The sequence below is a fragment of the Trachurus trachurus genome (assembly GCF_905171665.1).
Source record: "Trachurus trachurus genome assembly, chromosome: 6".
NCBI lineage: Eukaryota > Metazoa > Chordata > Actinopteri > Carangiformes > Carangidae > Trachurus > Trachurus trachurus.
This window is the reverse complement of record NC_139897.1, coordinates 30,539,968-30,555,812: the sequence shown is the minus strand read 5'-3', so window position 1 is coordinate 30,555,812 and position 15,845 is coordinate 30,539,968. Positions and strand designations below refer to the sequence as shown.

General features: G+C 40.1%; 1 pseudogene across 1 annotated transcript in view; it reads right to left on the bottom strand.

Annotated features, from left to right (window-relative positions):
• LOC310987928 overlaps positions 1–15,845 on the bottom strand; it is a 198,261-nt pseudogene that overhangs the window by 10,172 nt on the left and 172,244 nt on the right. Inside the window, exon 8 of the transcript in view lies at positions 92–236. The product of the transcript in view is annotated as an uncharacterized misc_RNA (transcript). The remainder of the gene's footprint in view (positions 1–91; positions 237–15,845) is intronic.

Genomic DNA, 15,845 nt, shown 5'->3' with positions numbered 1-15,845 from the left:
ACGACTATATTAACATGTTTCCCTCCATATGTTGATATCAGTGAACGTCTCATTTGTCCATCATGTTGAATCTTTACAGAAATCCTCTTACTGCTCTGCAGACGCTCAGCCAGCTCCTGCTGCTTCCTGCTCCTCAGGAGCTTCACTGTGATCTTCACTAACGCCTCTCTGATGCTCCTCTGCTCATCATCCTCACTGTCCATCACCTCCTCATCCTCCCTCTGACTCCCTGAGGCTTCTGGGTAATCTGGACTCAGAAGCTTGTGGATCTTCTTCAGCTCGTTCTTCACAAAAGTGACCATGTTCTCCTCCAGCAGCTGGAACAGAAACTCTATGAGTGACAGCATCAAACTAAAACCTGACAGACTGACAATCCACTGGTGCTAAAGTGCAGCATGGAGATGATTGTGAACACAACAGATGTAACAGCAGCTGTTGGACGTGTACCCACCATAAACATGGAGTCCAGGTGTGTTTGATGCTGCTGGGCAGACTGACCACTGGGAACCTCTGAGCTCTCCTGGTCCACTCTGTGGAGGAATCAGTGTCAAGTGAACATCAGTACAGAGAGATAATACAAGATGGACTTTATATCAGAGACACTTTGATTTCAGACCTGGTCCAACAACACGTCATACAAACTGGTTCATTTCTACAATAACCTGAGTCTGACTGTCAGTTACAGCTTACATCTGATCAGCTGATCCACGTCCTCCTTTAAAGTCAATGAACCGATCATTTGACCGGTCGCTCTGTAAAGACAGACAGCTGGGTTCAGGAGAGTCTGGTCTCTGCTGCTGGATCCTGAAACAACACACACAACTGATGTTAAATAGTTTTAGATTTTCAAAAACAAAAAAGAACACAACAAAAACATGAACCCTAAAAAACACGTTTGATTTGTTTCCTTATTCCTGTAAATAAACGTAAACAATGATCATGAAAGATTTATTCACCTCAGAAAATGTCATTTATCTCTTTGTTTTGTTCTGTAGATCAATGTTTCTCAAAGTGTGGTTATTGAGTGGGTCGCCAGCTTTTCCTTAAAATGTTACCACTTTTTTCTAGAATTTGCAATCTTTTTTTCTAAGAAATTAGAGAAACTTTTTTTGAGAAAATGTATTTTTTAAGAAGTTTTTTTTTAACTATGTATTTCTCTAATTTTTTTTTTATCTCAAGCCATTTGCCCCAATTTTAACATACATTGAATAAAAACCTAAGGTTCTTCAGTCTCAGAACAAACATTTGTGTATTTCTGGTGTTTGCTTCATAATTTTGTCCATTGGAGGACCGCGGTCTAATTTGTGTCTATTTAGGGGTTTAGAGAACCACTGTTGTAGATGAGTTGAAGTTTCTATCTTTACCTGAGTTTTGCTGATTCTCTCTCAGTATTTATGGACGTTTGTTCGTCTGCTCCTGTAAAAAGCAGCTGCTGAGATTCTGCTTCAGCTCCTGTAACTGATCTGATCCTCTGTCTCTGCTCTCTGTGTCTGACGTCACTCTGAACTCACTAGAAATCACTGATCGGCCCCTCGCCCTGTTGCACACCTCAAAGCTGCCACCAGGAGGCGACTTGATGCAGCCAACATCACCATGTTCCTTCTACCAGGTGGAAACAAGACCATCAACATTTAGAGCAAATGAAAAGATGATTTTAACCCAGTGGTTACTTCCTGTTTTAAGTAGAAGGTGCTGACACATTTCCTGTTGCTACTGGGCTGCACTGTGAGAATTACTGAATATTAACATGTGGATGTTCAGGCAGGGACTCTTTACTGCAGCTGGACAATGTCAATGTGTGTCTGAGTCTTTTTGACTCCATAGGAAGAACATTCAACAGAAACTCAAAAGCTTTGAAATTTAGTTTTGTCTTACATCTGATCAGCTGATCCATGTCCTCCTTTGAAGTCAGTACCTATGCCCTTTGACTGGTTGCTCTTTAAAGACAGACAGTTGGGTTCAGGAGAGTCTGGTCTCTGCTGCTGGATCCTGAAACAACAACACAACTGATAAATGTGCATGTTGGAGAAAAACTGATGAAAAATATCTTAAATCTTTTTATAAACACAACTGACTTTTAGAGAGAAAAGTCTGACAGTTTTAATTCTGACCTTTGACCTCTGGTCTGGCCCTGATGTCCCCCACACAGAGTGGTTTTAGAGGGAGGGGCTCCCTCCTCTCTGTCCTCACACTGATCCATGCTGCTGAGGTCACATCCACATCAGCTCACACACACTTTGTAGCTTCACCTGCAGAGGAAACACACATCATTCATGTGCACAGCAGCTCACATGTCCATCATGTCTCCAGCTGCTCCTCCACTGATTGGCTCTTCTTCTCTGCTTCATATCAGTGTCAGCTGAATGCAGTCACACAGCAGTGAGGAAGAGGAAGCTGCCATCAGCTGCTGTACTTCTACTATCAGTCCACTAGATGGCGTCATGAAGCTGCAGTGAAGTGAAGAGCAGCCCAGCAACATGATCCATGGACGACTGTTTCCATCCACTGACACACACAAGGACTGAGATCCACTGAGTTGATGTGACACAGTCTGTCCACACAGGGAAGTAAAGTATACTAATGTAAAGTAACATAAAGCAATAAACAATTAATGAGTAACAGGAAAGGCACTGGCCTCATCAACTACTCCACCACCACAAGGCCAAAGTCCATCTGCTGATAAGATCACTGATAAGTTACTAGTGATTGTCGTAATTTGAACCTCTGTCATTGCCTCAGCTGTATGTCAGACCAGGACTGAGATCCACTGAGTCCCTGTAGAAAACCACTGGATCAAACAAGCTACAGCTGATTATTCCACACACAACAACTGGGCCTCAACTTATTTCACCTCACAGCTCCACTATCACAACATTCAGTCATTTCACTCACACTGGGAGTTCAAAGAGAGAAAAAAAAACTCTCCAGCTGCCACAATATACAGACAAATGATGCGTTCAAGTTCCTCTAGGCCACGTCTTCAAATGTCTCGTTTTGTCACAGCAACAATCAAAGAGACAAAAATATTCAGTTTAAAGTCAAATCAATCAGAGAAAACAAGGAAATCTTCAGTGTCTGAGCCTAAAAAATGAAGATTTCTGCTTGAAAAATGTAAAACTGTTGCAGCTCTAAAAGATTCTTCAGAACAATATTGATGATTTGTGTCCAATAATCAATAACCCAGAATGTTTGTGTATAATCACAGACTGGTGGGGACACAGAGACAGTGTCAGTGGTAGGCTACTGATGATAGGCAGTAACAGTACTGTAGTAGCTGTTGAAGCAGGAGTCTCTGTGGTGTTCACTGTCTTTCTGAACATCATATTAAAAACCCTGTGAGCCGCTCAGTCCGCCACACTGAGTCCACATCAGTCCTGTAGTGTAAATCTATGACAGACAACTCACCACAGACAAAGTCACAGCTGTACACAAAGTCTCCAGCTGCACACAAACAACCACTATTATGCTCTGTGCCTCTGCTCTTACCGACAACATCCACTCAACATGGCGGAGACGGCTGTCGGTCCAGACTTTACATTTACAGCTGACTCAGCTACAGTAACATTATAGTAACACAACGAGAAGTCAAAGTGCAGAGAACTCAGGTAACAACAGGTGTTAACGAGGAAAACATTCAAACTGTTCACCTTACCTTCACACGAGAAAATAAACTGTGACATAAACGTTAGTCAAAAGTGAAACTATGAAAGTTGCCTCGCCTGTTTGATGTGAGGGCGTGCTCTTACCTGTACTAACCTGCTCTACTGCTCTTTGCTCCATTTCTGTCAGTTGATAAACAAGTGTGTAACTCTGCTCTATTATGGAAAGCCGTTTTAGTCATAATGAAATAAATTAATAAATGCATAAATAAATAAATATAGCCATGAAATGAGTCCCGAATTAAATAAATACGATGATAAATAGATATAAATGAAATATAAATACATATATTTTTATTTTAAAAACAACATTTTAATTTTTCCAGGAGACTTTTATTTTCTAACGCCTCATTTATTTATTTCCAGATACTTTTATTTCCTAATGTCACATTTATTTATTTCCGGTTACTTTTATTTCATAACATCACATTTATTTATTTCTGGGGACTTTTATTTCATAACATCACATTTATTTATTTCCGGCGACTTTTATTTCCTAACGTCACATTTATTTCTCTCCTCTTTTATTTCATGCTGCAATATTCAAATGAGGGGGCGGGGTTATCTGGACCCTTTCAGAGTAAAACATCACACCACGGCCTATTCACCTTATTTTGCGCTGAATCTAGTGTGAGGAAGTGCTGTTGTTGTGAATTGTTGACGGCTACTGAGCAACTTGATCAATAACTTGGGGAGGAGAATAGTGTTTTAAACATATTTCGTTTTTTCTAGTTTCTGTTGTTGTTACACATCTCTCTGCCTTATGTGCTGTGTAGCTAACCATCTAGCTATGTCTAGCATTATGTCCCTGCCACAGCAACTGGGTAAAGAGCAGACGGCCGTGTGTCTCGAACACAAAGTGGAGAGGCAGGGATATATATATTGTGTAAATCATCATATGCCCTGCTAAGCCAGACCGCAGTAACTACGCGAACAGTGAAACTGAGGGGGGGTCCGAACCATCCCTGTGCTGGTGCTAACCTGGTGCTAAACCTGCCGAAGCTAACGTTAGCTAGCTACCGTAACTGGCTAGCGGTGTGTAATAGAGAGCAGTAACTGCAGCTGAAGTACAGGGGAAAAGAGGCAGAGCGCAGTAACTGCGCAGTTACTGCGGTTTGGCTCAGTTTTGAGCGTGATTTTGTACAGGGAAACAGATACAGAGTGCAGTAACTGTAGTTACTGCGGTTTGGCTTAGTTTCAAGAGTGATTTTGTAGTTACTGCAATTTTTCATACCTCATATTTCTAAAACTGAGCAACATTGACCGCTGAAAATTTTACACAAGATAAAACATTTATTGACAAGTTCAATTTCACAAAAAAATCAATTTCGAATTTTCGGTAGTTACTGCGGTCTGGCTTAGCAGGGCAACTGCGGTCCGACAGCAACGGGACCGGTAATGACAAACTCACGTAAGCTACTGCTTCTCTAGGAAAGAGCAGAGCAGACACGTACAGTAAACGTAGTACTTGTTCTTCTCAACCAGAGTACCAGTACTAACACATAGCGAAGTGGATAGGGAAGTGGATTGTTCAACAATTCACAACAACAGCACTTCCTCACACTAGATTCAGCGCAAAATAAGGTGAATAGGCCGTCTTGTGATGTTTTTCTCTGAAAGGGTCCAGATAACCCCGCCCCCTCATTTGAATATTGCAGCATGAAATAAAAGAGGAGAGAAATAAATGTGACGTTAGGAAATAAAAGTCGCCGGAAATAAATAAATGTGATGCTATGAAATAAAAGTCCCCAGAAATAAATAAATGTGATGCTATGAAATAAAAGTCCCCAGAAATAAATAAATGTGACGTTAGGAAATAAAAGTAACCGGAAATAAATAAATGTGACATTAGGAAATAAAAGTATCTGGAAATAAATAAATGAGGCGTTAGAAAATAAAAGTCTCCTGGAAAAATAAAAATGTTGTTTTAAAAATAAAAATATATGTATTTATATTTCATTTATATCTATTTATCATCCTATTTATTTAATTCGGGACTCATTTCATGGCTATATTTATTTATTTATTTATTTATTCATTTATTTCATTATGACTAAAATGGCTTTCCATACTCTATGAGCGTGTTGGGGGTTAAAAAAAAAGACACTGATGCAACAGTGAGACTGTTAATTCCGTTAATATAATACATCAATGGTTAATTCACAGCAAAACGTACATGCAGGGAAGACCTTTACCTTTACCTGTCCCCCGTAACACAAGGGCAGGCGGGACCAAGTCATCCAGTAAAGGAACAAAAGTTATAACCAAACATTTCAAACAGTGAACCACAAAACATCCATACAAATAAAATACTGCAAATGATTACGAACTAAGTTAAATTCATAGGCTAACTGTAACAAAATCGCACAAAATATACAAAAGCAGTATTAGCACTATAAAATAATATAGCCTTATACAATCAATTGTATGGTAACAACATAAAACCCCTTATCAAAAATAAAATGCGACCTTGAAGTTAGGCTACTGTTGTAAACATAGCCTACAGAATTTGTCATTGAAATTTGAATTTGTCTATTTTTGTCTATGTGCATGTTTTCTAAGGAGCCACTGAAACAACTAAACTGGAGTAGGCTACGTTTAGTAAAAAGATCTCTGGTGTTTTTCCTTTACTTAAATCGGTAACCACTTTGTTAAAGCTTTTATTTTGTTAAGTCTTTGCTCTATTACGGACCTTTTATTTTGAAGTTTTCCGGTAGACGTCTCTTTGTCGGCAGTTTGAGTTTCCCGGGCTTCAGACAAAGGACAGTGATCAGATCTGACTCCACAGTATGAAGATCTTCGTCATAATTAAGCTCCTCGCTGTGACAGGAACAAGGTATTGTGTGATTTGAGTTTTAAGTAGTAAAATGTGATTTGGTCGATTTGAACAAAGTGCTTTAATCTAGGTTGGTTGGCAATGATGCTAATGTTAGCCTGCTAGCTAAATGTACTGATGTTCCTCATGTCCCAGTGATGTAAACTCTCTAGCTGCTCATGCTCCTCTTAAATGTCACACATCAGTGTATTTTAATGTGTCTGGTTAATGTGGAATACAGATTATATTTGACTTTCTTTTTTTTTTTAAATCTCAATTACAGTATTGGTTAGCTTTTACAGTGTTTTAAAAAAAAGTTTATTTTAAAATCAGGAGGTCAGCTTCTGGAAGCATCAGTGTGCTTCACCGTGGTCTGACTGGAGTTTTCTTCAGTAACAGCTTCTCCTTCATGGATGCTGGCGATAACCTCCATGAAGGGTCATGATGACAGAGAGTCATCACAGCTGCTGCTGCTTCATCACATGCTGTCCACGTGGATTCATCACCCAGCACATCTTCCCACGTGTCACAGCTGATCTACAGTGATTCAGGCAGTGTTCACACTCAACACAGAGGTCAGAGACAGTCACATCCACCAACACTGAAACACAACTGTGAGTATTGATCGATTAATATTAAAGGGATAGTTCACCCAAAAATGAAATTTCACCCATTATTTACTAACCCTCATTTCGACTAAGGGCTGGGAGAAGTTTCAGAGTTATCCGAGGCTTCTCTGAGTTACAGGGGGTCTCGGCGTAGCAGTGCATGTCCATGTAATGGTTGCAAATGGACACCAGCGGTCTTCGTCACAAAAAAACACACCAAAAAACATCAAAATACCTGCTCGTATGTGATGTCCGTCTTGTATTGAAGCCCTGAAATGCGAAATTGTCCCGAAAAAAATTAAATAAGTCTATATTTCAAGCCTGTTTGCAGCGGAAGCTCCTCTTCCTGGTCCGTCCAAATCTCACAAGATTTCCGTCGGCGTCAGTGCGATTACTGACACCGCTGGTGTCAATTTGCAACCGTTACATGGACAGGCAGTGCTATGCCGAGACCCCCTGTAACTCAGAGAAGCCACGGAGGACTCTGAAACTTCTCCCAGCCCTTAGTCGACGTGAGGGTGAGTAAACAATGAGTGAAATTTCATTTTTGGGTGAACTATTCTTTTAAGTTTATTAAAGCAGAAGTGAGCGATCCGGTCGTTTTGACTAATGCTGCGTTCCAGGCAGGCTTTTGAAACCGTAAATTACAGCTTCAAGTCACGACTTACGACTTTGTAGCGTTCCAGGCAACCCACTCGTGTTTTTCCGACCTGTTTTACCTGTGAAAGTCACTATAACGGCCACTCGTAACTTCCCACCCGTGAACTCGTATCAGATTGAACTGGTACGACTTCACAGGTCGGAAAAACACGAGTTACGGGCTGCCTTGAACGCACCATAACGTCTTGTCAGCCGATGGAGTTAGCAGCCCCCGCCCTCGTCATGGATCTATTGGTCCTCGTCCCTACGTCACCGCATTCAGGCGCATCCCTTGGCTGCACACACAGCCCTTCATGCCGTTCTCTCTCCTCATTGGATAAAAACTGTAGGATACGAGAAAAGTTTTCTCCTCGGCTCAGAGCAGAGCAGAGTGACTGACAGACCCGTGTTTCAGACCAAACACTCTATGTAAGTGATTGCTGTCGGAAGATATAACTATTTAAGACTTATATTAACACAAAAATATCGTTTACTTCTGCTTTGACTTATCAAGACGGTAGACTACACAGTTGATGTGTTTCTGAAACTGAAATGGTCTGGGCATCATCTGATAATCAATAATTCATCAGGTAACGATAGAAATGCGCAAAATGTAATCAATTATTATTATTATCACACTATTAAGCATTAGTTGAATAAGGTTGAATATGGAGAGTCTCTATTAAAAGCCATAACTTTTCAAAAATAATACACACATGGGGCATTTAGAGGGGTACAGAGGGTTAGAGGGTTTGACAATAGTTGAGTTTCCATCCACCTTTTCTTATGCGCATTTTCACAAAATGCGCATAAATACTTGAATGGAAACGCCAGAAATTCGAATAAAGGCAGTAAATGCGCATAAAAGTTTATACGCTTGGAGGGGGTGGATTTGTCAGCGTATCGATTAAAGGAAATGCAAGTTTTTGTGATGGAAACAGATTATGCGAATGAAGGCAGAGTTTGTGGGTGAAGCTGCTGGACTTCACCCAGCGACGTTCAAACAAATGGAGAACGACGCCCCGGTGTCCCAGCTCTCGTCTCTGCACACCGCGACACAAACGTGCTCCGTAACCCATAATCTTTTGTTTATGATGGTTAAGACTACACAAACACACGCCGTAACATCGTTATGTAACTTATTGATTTTTCACCGGCTTCGTATGTAAACAGATGCACATGGAGGAGAGGAGCATAACCAAAACAGCTGAAAAGCGAGCGGACTTGCACAGTTCCCGACTGTCTTTCTGTGTAAATATCTCATGTTACAACATGAAAACCTGCAGCTTATATTGCAGTGTGGCCTATATGTACAGTATTTTCTTTTAAAATGTAGCTGGTGCGGATTATACAGGTGCGTATATAGTCCGGAAAGTACTACGTAAATTGTCCATGATGTTGAGTGTCAGCTGAGTGTCAACTGTTGGATACATTCACGCTCTCTTATGACGTAATCTCACGGTGCACTCCTCCTAATCGCAAAACACTAATGAATGGAAACGGGCATAAATTCGCTTAGCTTTTTCCGCATTTTCACAAAATCCACTTTTAAATTCGATACGACTTGGATGGAAACCCAGCTATTGACTTCCTGTTTAAATCGTACCAGCCAGTAGCCGCCATTGTGGCTCTCTTCTCCGCAAAATGAACATGGTAAAAACCTTTTGGCATCAGAATAAAAAACAAAAACTTTCAAAATGGTGCATCTTTGGTGTTTGACAGTATCTTTTATTTGGCTTTTATTTAGATTTTTTCACTATTGATATCCTCTTCCTGTCTGTGCCCTGAGCTACTGTCTCTGTCAAATGTGAATGCAAAGGAGACACCATGTCTCAGTGAGAGTACCTGTATAAATAACGGTTAAATAAAAATAAAATAAAAAAATGAAAGGGAAAAGAGGAAAAATTAGAAAACGCAGAATTTGAACATTTATTCTTTTTTTCTTTTCTTTCTTTCTGTTAAAAACAAATTGACCAAATCATTTTGTTTCTAGTCTTTGGTTTAGAATTAAAAACCAGATATCCATATGAATATGGTTTTTGGTTTTAAAATAAATAATGTTAAAAAAATGAATAACACAAAACAAAGAGGCCCCATTTTCAATTGAATTGCATTTCTTGATTGTGACACCAAAAACCTCCTTTTCTCTTTTGATTTAAAATAAATCATAGACTGATTTTAAATAATGATAAATGATTGATTATCTGATGAGACTCAGACCTGAAACAGTGAACATTTAACACTCACCTGTTCATATTACATCATTATCAATGTAACGTAGTGCCACCTAACAACCACAAGGGGTCAGGGCATGAACATGAATGAACACTCATATGAAAGTGCTGTGTTCAGGTAGAAGCAGAGCCGGTTCAGACCTCCATGGGGCCCTAGGCAAAATTCTGCTAAGGGGCCTAACTGAACCCCAAAAACTTTCAACAGTCGCACCTGACACCCAGTGTTTCCACTTATCCCCCCTTTAAACATTTTGCAATTTGGTCTAACTAAGAATAAATTCAGAACAAATCAAACTAAATGTGTAAACAAACAATCATACAGTCTTACATGTTGGGCATGCATGTTAATGTTTGAAATAACTCACGATTAAATACAACTAAAATATAGATAAGGCTACTATTAATTCAGCTCCATCAAATTGGCTGCACTTGTTTTACTTTAATATACAAAATGTAGGTAATTATGTATATTATTATTTATTATATATATATTTTTTAGCACCATTGTCACAATATTTCACAAGTTTTGTTTAATTCACTAAGATATCTGCATCTATATTTGCCTGTATCCAAGCAACAAAATTCAATCTTAGTCAATATTTATCCATTACTTTCCATTTTGTGTAAGTGCAGTTGTAACTACACTACAACTAAAATCATAGAAGCCAGCAAGACGCACACAGAGACCGGGGTTCACCCAGGGCTCAGCGCTCTGTTAATGCAGGTCAAACACGGACTAGTCCCTCCCACTCTCCCACCCGGAGAGGAGAGTTACCTGACTGCTGTTCCCGCAGGTCATTGTCAGCTGTTTCTAACCCCCTTAATTTCCTGAGGGATAACTCCGCTTCATCGTGGCGTGCTAAACGCTGTCTTGCTAGGAATCCGGTAGGCCAACACGTGCGCAACGGACGGTCACGTCGTCAGGTTTTTTTTTTTTTTCACGGGGCCTCTATTATTTTGCGGGGCCCTACGCAACGTGCGTAGTGTGCGTATTGGGTGAACCGGTACTGGGTAGAAGGTCACATGACCAGGCTGGACTGCAGGCTCACGTCACTGTGTTTCAGAGTTCAGTGATTTCTGGCTCTAGTCTGAGCAACATGACTGGGAACACAGTCAGTCCACTGTTGAATAACCATAATAACTGTAACCTACAAACTACATGAGTATAGTAGTTAGAGGAGAACCTTATGCGTCAATGTAGGAGCCAGCCAATCATCTTCAATCAAAAACTACATACGACAGCTAGTCAATCAATCAATCAATCAGGCTTTATTTGTATAGCACTTTTCATGCCCATGGCAGCTCAAAGTGCTTTACATGTTAAAAACAAGCAATATAGGGGACACATATTGGGAGACATAGGGAACACATGTTAGGGAGACATACATAGATTTGCAAACACATACACATTCACACAATAATTTTAGAACATTGGATTTTATCGGGGAAACGCTATCTAATACTCACTCATTTGCAGTGGGGAAAACACTAAATAAGATGGAGTAAAATAAATAAAATTGAGAAGACAAGAAAGACAGTAGGTAAAATGAAATAAGATAGATAAAATGAGAGGATAAGAGAGATACTATATCAAATGAGGTAAAATAGATAAAAAGAGAAGACCAGAAAGACACTAGGTAAAAATAAGCAGATGCAGTGAGATAAAATAGAGAAAAGAATGGGTGAATTAAAATAGAATAAAAAGATAATAATAGTAAACAAATAAATAAGGAAATAAGATAAATTAAATTTAAATGCATGTTTGAGAATAATAGAAATAGTACGAGTCAGTTAAAAGCAAGGCTAAAAAGGTAGGTCTTCAGTTTGCTTTTAAAAATGTCCAGATTATCTGCTCTCCTCAAGTCCTCAGGCAGTCGGTTCCATAGGCGTGGGCCGTAATGATAAAATGAGGCCTCGCCATATGTTTTGTTTGCAACTTTTGGAATAATTAAAAGGCCGCTGCCTGAAGACCTGAGAGTTCTAGAAGGTTCATATGTTAAAAGCAAATCAGATAGGTAACTGGGACCGAGACCATTAAGAGCTTTAAAAACCATTAAAAGGATCTTAAAATCAATCCTGAAGCAGACAGGTAGCCAGTGCAGAGACCTTAAAATCGGTGTAATGTGTGCTCTCTGTCTGGTCCTCGTTAAGACTCGTGCAGCTGAGTTCTGCAGTAGCTGGAGTGGAGCGATGGTTTTCTTAGAGAGACCAGAGAGAAGAGCGTTGCAGTAATCAATTCTACAGGTGATAAAAGCATGCATTAATGTCTCAGTGTTGGCTTGTGATAAAATTGGCCGCACTCTGGCAATATTCTTAAGATGATAAAAACCAGTCTTTGTTATGTTTTTAACATGAAGGTTAAAACTCAGTTTTGAATCTAAAATCACACCAAGGTTTTTAACGTGCTCAGATGTGTTAAAAGACAGGGCTTTGAGTTTAAAATTTAGTTTCTCTCTGTGTGCTTCAGGACCGATTACAAGTACTTCTGTTTTGTCCTGGTTGAGCTGCAAAAAGTTAGCTGCCATCCATGATTTGATGTCTAAAATACATTTTAAAAGGGCATCTACTGGCCCAGTGTCATCAGGAGACACGGCTATGTAAAGTTGTGTATCATCAGCATAACTGTGGAAGTTAATGCCGTGTCTCCTGATAGTATCATTATCGCCGTGACGACAGGACGTTCGATCTGATGTAAGAGAAGTGAGATTGTCCCTGATACACACGGATGCAACAAAGGATGTAAGGAGCCAACAGAGCAGCAGAGAGAGGTGAGTTCACTATTCACTACTATTAATGATGCACAGTAGAGTCTGTTGAAGAGCAGCGACCATGTCAGAGATTAGAAGAGTTTTTATTATAACAACTATCAGAGCTGCTCGCCTGTTGCATAAACTGACAAAGCTGCTGACTTTCGGGGTGACCTCCGTGTTATGTGGCCCACTGAATATATCAGTAGTGTAACTCCCATCATGCCACTGGGCTGAGCGAACAGCGTTCTGGATTTGATGCTACGTTTTAATGAATGCTATGCTAGTGGATTAAATGGATGAGTAATAAGACTTTTACAGGAACCACATGGGGCTTTGGACCATGGATTTTCATAAATGACAACACTGACAAACAGTTCAGTAAAGTAAGACGTGTTAAATCTACAGTCACTGATATTGTGGTTTGTTTGTTTTAATCAGGAATCAGTATTTAGTTCAAACTGTTTCCTTTTTTTCTAACACGTATTGTATGTAACGGACTACAACTCGTCAGATGAAATTAGTACAAGAGCCTTACTTTCTGACCTTTTTATGTGGATGCATATAGTCACACAGTATGTCTGCTTGCAGTTCTATATTTCCTGTAACATCGTGTAGACTTCAGTCTATTTTTCACTGTTCTCCACAGTTATATGCTACAGTCAGGATTGGTGGTAAGTATTATAAACTCTTTCATATTTATTCAGTCATTGTCATTGTATATCGTTAAAGTAGAATTAGTGTAAAAAAAAAGAAGAAGCCTGATTTCTGTTAAACTCAGCCATATGTAGTCTGTAACAGCTAAACAAGCTGCTCTTGTAACATGTATTTAAAGTGTATGTGGACTGGGGGTGGCGTTTAGCTCACTCTCTCTCTCTCTCGACTATCCTATCAATTAAAGGCAATAAAAGCCCAAAATATATACTTAAAAAAAGTGTATGTGGACTGAAGGAAACTTTAATTTTACCACGGAGACAGTTTAAGACATTAAATAATGTGTAATGTATTGTGTTTGTTGTGGACTGATGAACAGGTGGTGAACTTAAATCAGGAAGAGAAACTGTCACATATAAGTACAAAATGCTGACATGTGTCCGAACTGAAGTATAAAAGAATTTCCTGTTTATCACACACACAAAATACAATATACAGGCATATAGTCAAAGTAACATAAGGAAGGTAAGCTACGGTAACAACAATCAACATGTTCCCAGGTGAACTGAACCATATACTATGACAATCATCTAACCCTAACCCTGACATAAAACACTCAGTGGATAACTTTGAATGAATCAGATGATAATTATTATTATAAACAGTTATTGGTAGTCTAACAGCTATAATAGTGCTGTGATGTCACTTATTGTCCAGCAGGGGGTTTAATACAAGTAGATACATCAGGAGGAAACCACTAGAGTGAAATAACCAAGTCTAACTCATCTCCAAGTTTCAGAGAGATGTGCTCTGGTCACCATGGAGACGATGTGTGCACTCAAAAGGTGAAAAGGTCAAGATGAAGGAGAACGTGTGAGCAATGGAAACTCCACATACACACAGCAAGAGATGAAGTGAAGACATAAACCACAGAGTCAGATCTGAGCTCTCATAGAAGAAGCTCAGAGAGGTACGGAAGAATTAATCCACTTTTATGAGTCGATGTGTGAATCAGTGAGCACAGAAATCATCAGTGTTGCCCACAGCAGAGCGATCAGTGACCAATGAGAGTCATCTATGGAGTCCATATATGGATCTCCTGATGAGTTACAGCCAGTCCACCGACTCCATGACTCCATCTGCAGCAGCCAAACCAACAGTGAAGGAAGCTCATTATGAGACGCTGCTGGAGGAGGAAAGACTAAATAAATCCCAATGAGAGTGACGCTGAGAACACACTTCCTGTGTTCCTGTGTGTGTGTGTGTGTGTGTGTGTGTGTGTGTGTGTGTGTGTGTGTGTGTGTGTGTGTGTGTGTGTGTGTGTGTGTGTGTGTGTGTGCATGGTGGCTGCTTCACTGACCTGCAGCATTTCCGTCTCGACACACAGTTTACAGGTGAGTGCAGTGTTTGGTCTCTTTTCAGGACAAATTAATTTCTGATTTATTGTGGACAGAAAACGTCACTCAACGACTCCACATTCAGCAGCTAAAACAAATATTTATATTCTGTTCATTATGAGACATTTTCACATTCAGCTGAGACACTAATAAGTAATGAAAGGTGTCAGTTTAATGTTGGTGTGATGTCAGTGTGACATCACAAGGTGTTTTCCTATTAGTTTGTAGTTTTGTAATTCATGCAAAACTGCTGCCTTCAGGGACAGTTTTTCATCAAGCAGTCTCTGCATTTACCTCTAAAACAACTCTGTCTGGTAACGTTCTGTTATTATCTCATAGCGTGGTGAATGTGCAGGTCACAACTTGTCCACCAGAGCATTGTGGAGTTGTTGGATTGTGTATTTGATGAGTTTGATGAGGGAAACCAAGAAATCCCATGAGCCTCCGTAGCGTAGCTCTGAGCAGCTCGTGGCTCTGCTCCGCCATTCTAAAAACAGCTTGCACCGACAATTAAAGGTAACGAACTTACTGCTATGACTATAGGGGTAATGGCAATGGGCCAGTTTGCCAAGATGTTGAACTATCCCTTTAAAAACTACCCATCCAATTATTTGATTGTCAAAAAAGTTGATGATTAATTTAATAATCAATTATTGTTTGATTAGTTGATTCATTGTTGCAGCTCTAATCATGTATTGATGGTGTATTGGTGAGTGTGGTGTCAGAAGGTGAATCCTCCTTGTCCTCGGTCCAGGCGTCCTCTCGGCGCTGTTGGACCAGCAGACGGCTTCCTGTTCGTCTGAGCAGCTCAGAGTTTTATTCTGTGGCGACGCCGTCGTCCAGCCCGACGTCAGCCCGGCGTCGGCGTGTCAACGGGCCGCTCAGGTAGCTACTCGCCGCCGCCGCCGCCAGCTGCCTCTTTCATCAGCTCTTGTTAACCTTTCCCATATTCCATGTTATAAACTGTTTGTATACAGTATAAACTTGTCTGTATACGACATCTACTGCCTGTCCTGGGGGAGGGATCCCTCCTCTGTTGCTCACTCTTGAGGCTTCTCCAGTTTGTCCCTTTTAAAGGACAATTCCAGGGGA